This window comes from Emiliania huxleyi (genome assembly GCF_000372725.1).
Source record: "Emiliania huxleyi CCMP1516 unplaced genomic scaffold EMIHUscaffold_4, whole genome shotgun sequence".
NCBI classification, from domain to species: Eukaryota; Haptophyta; order Isochrysidales; family Noelaerhabdaceae; genus Emiliania; species Emiliania huxleyi.
The window spans coordinates 339,681-345,503 of record NW_005198966.1 but is presented as its reverse complement, the minus strand read 5'-3'; positions in this window follow the sequence as shown (position 1 = coordinate 345,503).

The window sequence follows — 5,823 nt, the reverse complement described above, 5'->3', positions numbered from 1 at the left end:
AGGCCGCTCGCGGCGCGGCGGCCGCGGCAGAGGAGGCGGCTGCGTCGCTGTCTGCAGACCTGGCGACGTCGCGCTGGCGGCTCGGGAGGGCTGAGGCAGACCTCGACACCTCGCGATCCGAGCTCGAGACCTCGCGATCCGAGCTCGAGACCTCGCGATCCGAGCTCGAGACCTCGCGATCCGAGCTCGAGACCTCGCGATCCGAGCTCGAGACCTCGCGATCCGAGCTCGAGACCTCGCGATCCGAGCTCGAGACCTCGCGATCCGAGCTCGAGACCTCGCGATCCGAGGTTGAGGCGTTGCGGGCGGAGGCGCGAGTGGCGGGGGTAGCGCTGGCGGCGTCGCAAGAGGCGCTGCTGGAGGCGGAGGAGGCGGCGGGGCGGGCGGCACGTGCGCTCCAGGCGGCGCGAGCGGAGGCGGCGGCGGAGGCCCACCTTCTGCGGTCAGTGGCGGAGACGGCGGAGGAGGAGGTGGAGGCGGCTCGGAGGGCGGCGGAGGAGAGCGCGGCAGCGGCTTGCGAGGCTGCGGCTTGCGAGGCGGCTGCGGCGGTGGAGGCGGCGCGGGCGGCGGTGGAGGGGGCGGTGGAGGAGGCGAGGGGGGAGGCGCGGGAGGAGGCGCGGGAGGAGGCGCGGCTGCAGGCGGAGGCGGAGAGGGTGGCGGCCGACGCGTCGACGGCGGCGGCGGTGGAGGCGGCGCGGCTGTCGGCGCTGGCCGAAGGGGAAGGAGCTGCCGCTCCGGCACTCGAGGCGGCAAGAGAGCGCGCGATGGCGCTGGAGGCGCGGCTGGCGGAGGCAGCGGCGAAGGGGGCGGCGGAGGCGGCGGCGGCGAAGGCCGCCACAGACCGCATGGAGGCGGAGGCGGCGGAGGCGCAAGCTGCTGCGGCGGCGGAGCGGGAGGCGGCGGTGGAGGCTGCGAGGGCTGAGGCGGCGGCGGAGTGGGAGGGGGCGGTGGAGGCGGCGGCCGAGGCTGCGCGCGCAGAGGCGTCCCAGCAGGCTGGTCTCCGCTTGGAGGCGCTCAAGGCGTCGGCTGCTGCCGAGCTTGCTGCTGAGCTTGGGGTGGCGAGGGCGGCGCTGGGGGCGGAGCTGGAGAGGGCAGAGGCGGAGGCGCAAGCGTCGGAGGCGAGCGTCGACGCCTCGCGCTCCGAGCTCGAGATCTCGCGCTCCGAGATCGCCGCGCTCCGCGCCTCGGAAGCGGACGCGAGGGAGGAGGCGGGCGAGGCGCAGGCGTGGGCTCGGCGGGCGACGGCTGAGGCGGCGGCTGTGCCCGCGGACACGCCCACGACACGCCCACGACATGTCCACGACACGTCCACGACACGCCCACGACACGCCCACGACACGTCCACGACACGTCCACGACACGCCCACGACACGCCCACGACACGTCCACGACACGTCCACGACACGCCCACGACACGCCCACGACACGCCCACGACATGTCCACGACACGTCCACGACACGCCCACGACATGTCCACGACACGTCCACGACACGCCCACGACACGCCCACGACACGTCCACGACATGTCCACGACACGTCCACGACACGCCCACGACACGCCCACGACATGTCCACGACACGCCCACGACACGCCCACGACATGTCCACGACACGCCCACGACACGTCCACGACACGCCCACGACACGTCCACGACACGTCCACGACACGTCCACGACACGCCCACGACACGTCCACGACACGTCCACGACACGCCCACGACATGTCCACGACACGTCCACGACGCGCCGTCAGGTGAGTGTCGCTGTCGAGGCTCTGCGGAGCGCGGAGGCGGAGGCGGAGGCAGAGGCCGCGCGCGCGGTCTCGCATTTCGTCGCCGACGCCGACGCGGCGAGGAGGGCGCTGGCGCGGGCAGAGGCGGAGGCGGACGCGGAGGCGACTACGCTGCGCGCCGATGTCGCCGCTGCAGCCGCGGCGGCTGCTGTGGCGGCAAACGGCCGCGCGGCGGCGGAGTCTGCGGCCACGTCGCTCTCTCTCTCGCTCGAGACGGCGCGGGCAGAGGCGGAGCGGCGCGAGGCTGCGTTGCGCGAGGCTGGCGAGGCGGCGGTGGCGGAGGCGGCCGCTGCGGCGGCGGCCGAGGCGGGCGAGGCGAGACGAGTCGCGAAGCTGACGGCGTAGACTGGCATTTGAGTGCGTATGCTCACACGCGCGCGCGGGTCCGGATAGGCGGCTAGTCGCGAGGCGGCGGAGAGGCACGCGCTCGCTCTCGAGCGGCTGGCGGAGGAGGTTGCGACGGTGGGGCTCGCCGACACTGCCCGAGATTGGGGTTAGAGCCGACCGAGATCAGCCGAGATCAGCCGAGATCAGCCGAGATCAGCCGAGATCAGCCGAGCTCAGCCGAGCTCAGCCGAGATCAGCCGAGGTTATGCCCCCCAGGGGTCCTCTGCCCCTCCCCCCTCCCCCCCCCCCCTCCCCTCTCCTAGTGCGCCCTTGTCTCCTGGTGACCTTCTTTGTGCGAGCCTCCTCCTGTGCGCTCCCCCGTAGGCCGGCCGCCGCTCCGCGATTGAGCGCTCCCTGCTCTGCAAGGCGGCGGAGGAGGAGGCGGCGGAGGCGGCGGCGGCTGCAGCAGCGTCCGCCCGCGACCGCGCGGCGAGCGACGCGGTGCGGCGGGCCGAGCTGCAGGAGCATCAGCTGGCGAGGCGAGCCGAGGCAGCGATGGCGGAGGTGCGGCGCGCTGCGGCGGCGTCTCTGTGCGCGGTGGTGTCTGAGCTCGGGCGGGCGGAGGAAGAGGCGGCTTGCGGCGCGGGAGCGCTGGCTGCCGCTCACGCGGAGGTCGTTTTGTCACGCCGGAACACAGCCCGCCCCCCCCCCCCCTTCCCTCTCCCTCTCCCTTCTCCCCCAGGGGTCACAGCACACACACACGAGATGTTGGGATGGGAGCGACATCGAGTCAGGAGGCAGCACCGGGTCCCAGGAAGGAGAGCAGCCTCTCTGCGTGTGAGCTTGAGCCAGTGCCTCTCCGCCTCTTCACGCAAAAACACAACCCCGGGCCAAAGACGCACTGCTACTCACACAACAGCACAACCCCAGGCCCGAGATTGCACGAGATTGCACGACAGCACAGTGACAGTCGGACTCGTAGCGCGGGGTCCCGCCTCTTCACACACGGAGCAACGCTCCCGCCCCAATGCGTGAACGGCGCCTCCTCACCGCCCGACGCTTCTTCGAAACTAGGGAGCGTCTGCGATCGCGGCCGCGCAGGCGGCCGCCGAGGCGTGGGCGGCGGAGCGGGTGGCGGAGGCGAGGCGGGAGGCGGCAGAGGCGGCGGAGGCGGAGGCGGAGGCGGTGGCGGCGAGGGCAGCGGAGGAGGCGAAGGCAGCCGAGGCGAGGGCAGCGGAGGAGGCTGCCGCGGCGACGCGTGCTGCCGCTGAGCGGGCGGTGGCCAGCGAGGCGGAGCTGGCAGCGGCTCTTGCGGCGAAGCGTGACGCGGCGGCGCGGCTGCGTCGGCCCGTTGGCGGAGGACACGCCGACGACACGTCCGCGACACGTCCGCGCCACGTGTTGCCGCAGGCGGGCCGCCATCGCGCCGAGGCGGAGTGCGCCACGCTGCTCGCGGCGCTGCGGCAGGTGGAGGAGGAGGGCGGCGCGGGGAGCAAGGGCGGCGAGAGCGGCCGTGGGGGCAAGGGCGGCGGTGTGGTCGACGAGGCGGAGGCTGTGAAACGCGTCTCTTCACACCTCTAGCTGTGAATAGGCGGCGGTGTGGTCGACGAGGCGGAGGCGGAGGCGCTGCGGGCGGAGCTTGCGGCGCTTGCGGAGGTCGAGGCGCCTCCGCGAGCCGAAGCTGCCTGGAGCCCTCCAGGAAGCGTCTCGGAACGAGCCTGTAGGCGGTGACGCAGCGCGAACTCGAGCTGCGGAGTCAGACGCGAGCGGCGACCGCCGGCTGCGCTCGCGCCGAGGAGGCGGCGGCCGAGGCGCGCGGCGTTGCCAGCGCGCCGCGGGAGGGGCTTTGGGGGGCGGCGCCTCTTCACGCCCGCAGGCGTGAGAACAGGCGCGCGGCGTGGCCAGTGCGTTGCGCGAGGAGCTGTCGACGGTGGAGGCGGAGAGGGACGCGCTGCGGTGCGGCTCCACCTTGCCCGCCGGCGTGGCCGCCGCCCACGCTTCGGAGCTGGAGGAGCTGCGGGCGAGGATGAGCGCGGAGGAGGCTCGCTCGCTGCGAGAGCTGTCCGAGCAGTGCGGCAAGGAGCAGGCGGAGGCGGTGCAAGCGCTCGCCGCGGCGGCTGAGGCGGCCGAGGCGGCGGCGGCGGCGCTGCGCCTCCGCACGTCCGAGGCTGAGGCGGAGGCTGCGGCGGCGCGGCTGGAGGCCGCGGCGCGCGTCGAGGCTGCTGCGGCGGAGGCGGAGGAGGAGGCGTGCGTTGCGGTGCCCTGCCCGATAATGGCCCTGAGCCTCCTCGGCCCCCCCCCTTGTGTCTGCAGGCGGAGGCCTCGGGCGCCGCTCGCTGCGCGGCGCTGCGCGCGGAGCTGGCGACGGCGGAGCGTGCGGCGGGTGGGCTGGCGCTGCGGTCCCTTCAGCTCGAACGCGAGGCGGCGGCCGCCGCTGCCAGCGAGGCGAGGGCGGGCGAGGCGCTGGCGGCGCGGCTCGACGCGGCGGAAGCGAAGTTTGCGGCGGCGACGGCGCGGGTGGAGGAGGCGGAGGCGGCGAGGGCGGAGGCGGAGGCGGCGAGGGCGGAGGCGGAGGCGGCGAGGGCGGAGGCGGAGGCATCGAAGGGCGAGGCGGAGGCGGCGAAGGGCGAGGCAGAGGCGGCGAGGGCGCAGGCGGTGGCGTCGAAGGGCGAGGCGAGCCGCCGACACGCCGATGCGCTCTCGGCGTCGCAGGCGGCGGAGGCGGAGGCGAGGGCGCAGCTTGACCGCTGCCGCTCGGCCCACGCCTCAGAGCTGGAGGAGCTGCGGGCGAGGATGAGCGCGGAGGAGGCTCGCTCGCTGCGAGAGCTGTCCGAGCAGTGCGGCAAGGAGCAGGCGGAGGCGGTGCAGCGTCTCGCTGGCTTGCGCCGGACTCGCTCACCCCTCCCCCCCCCCCCCCCCCCCGCGCGCGCGCGTGCGAGCAGGCGGAGGCGGCGCAGGCTGCCGAGGCGGAGCGGGGCAGCTTGCGGCGGCGGCTCGACGAAGCGGAGACGGAGCTGGAGGCGCGAGAGTACCCGAGAGTACCCGAGAGTACCCGAGAGTACCCGAGAGTACCCGAGAGTACCCGAGAGTACGCGAGATTACCCGAGAGTACCCGAGAGTCCCCGAGAGTCCCCGAGAGTCCCCGAGACGGAGCTGGAGGCGGCGAGCGGCGGACTCGGACGGACTCAGAGGTGTGGAATCAAGTCACCAGCTGCTCACTGCATAGGAGGCGCGTGCGGAGCTCGAGGCGCCGCGGGCAAGCCTCCGAATGGGCTAGTCGCTCTTGTTCATGCCTTGGCTCGTTGCTAGGCGTCGCGGGCCGACCTTGCAGCGTCGCGTCTGAGCCTGGCCTCTCCCGCCGCCGAGGAGGACGGCTCCCGACACGCCCTCTCTCTTCACACCGCCAGCTATGCTCAGGCTTCCCTCGACGCCGAGGCGGCGGCGGCGAAGAGGCGCGCGGCGGCGGAGGCGTCGGCGGCGCTGTCCGCGGCGGTTCGTCGCTCACAGGTGCAAGCCGCCAAGGTGGCGGACTGGTCCACGAGTTGGTTCACTATTCCTTGCGTCGCGCGCAGGCGGAGGCGGCCAAGGCGCGCTCGGCGGCGGTGGCGGCGGTGCGGCAGCAGTCGCGCACGCAGCTTGCCGAGGCGATGCGCCGAGTCAAGGCGGCGCACCAGCCGGCGGCTTCAGTCTCGGGCGATCTCGT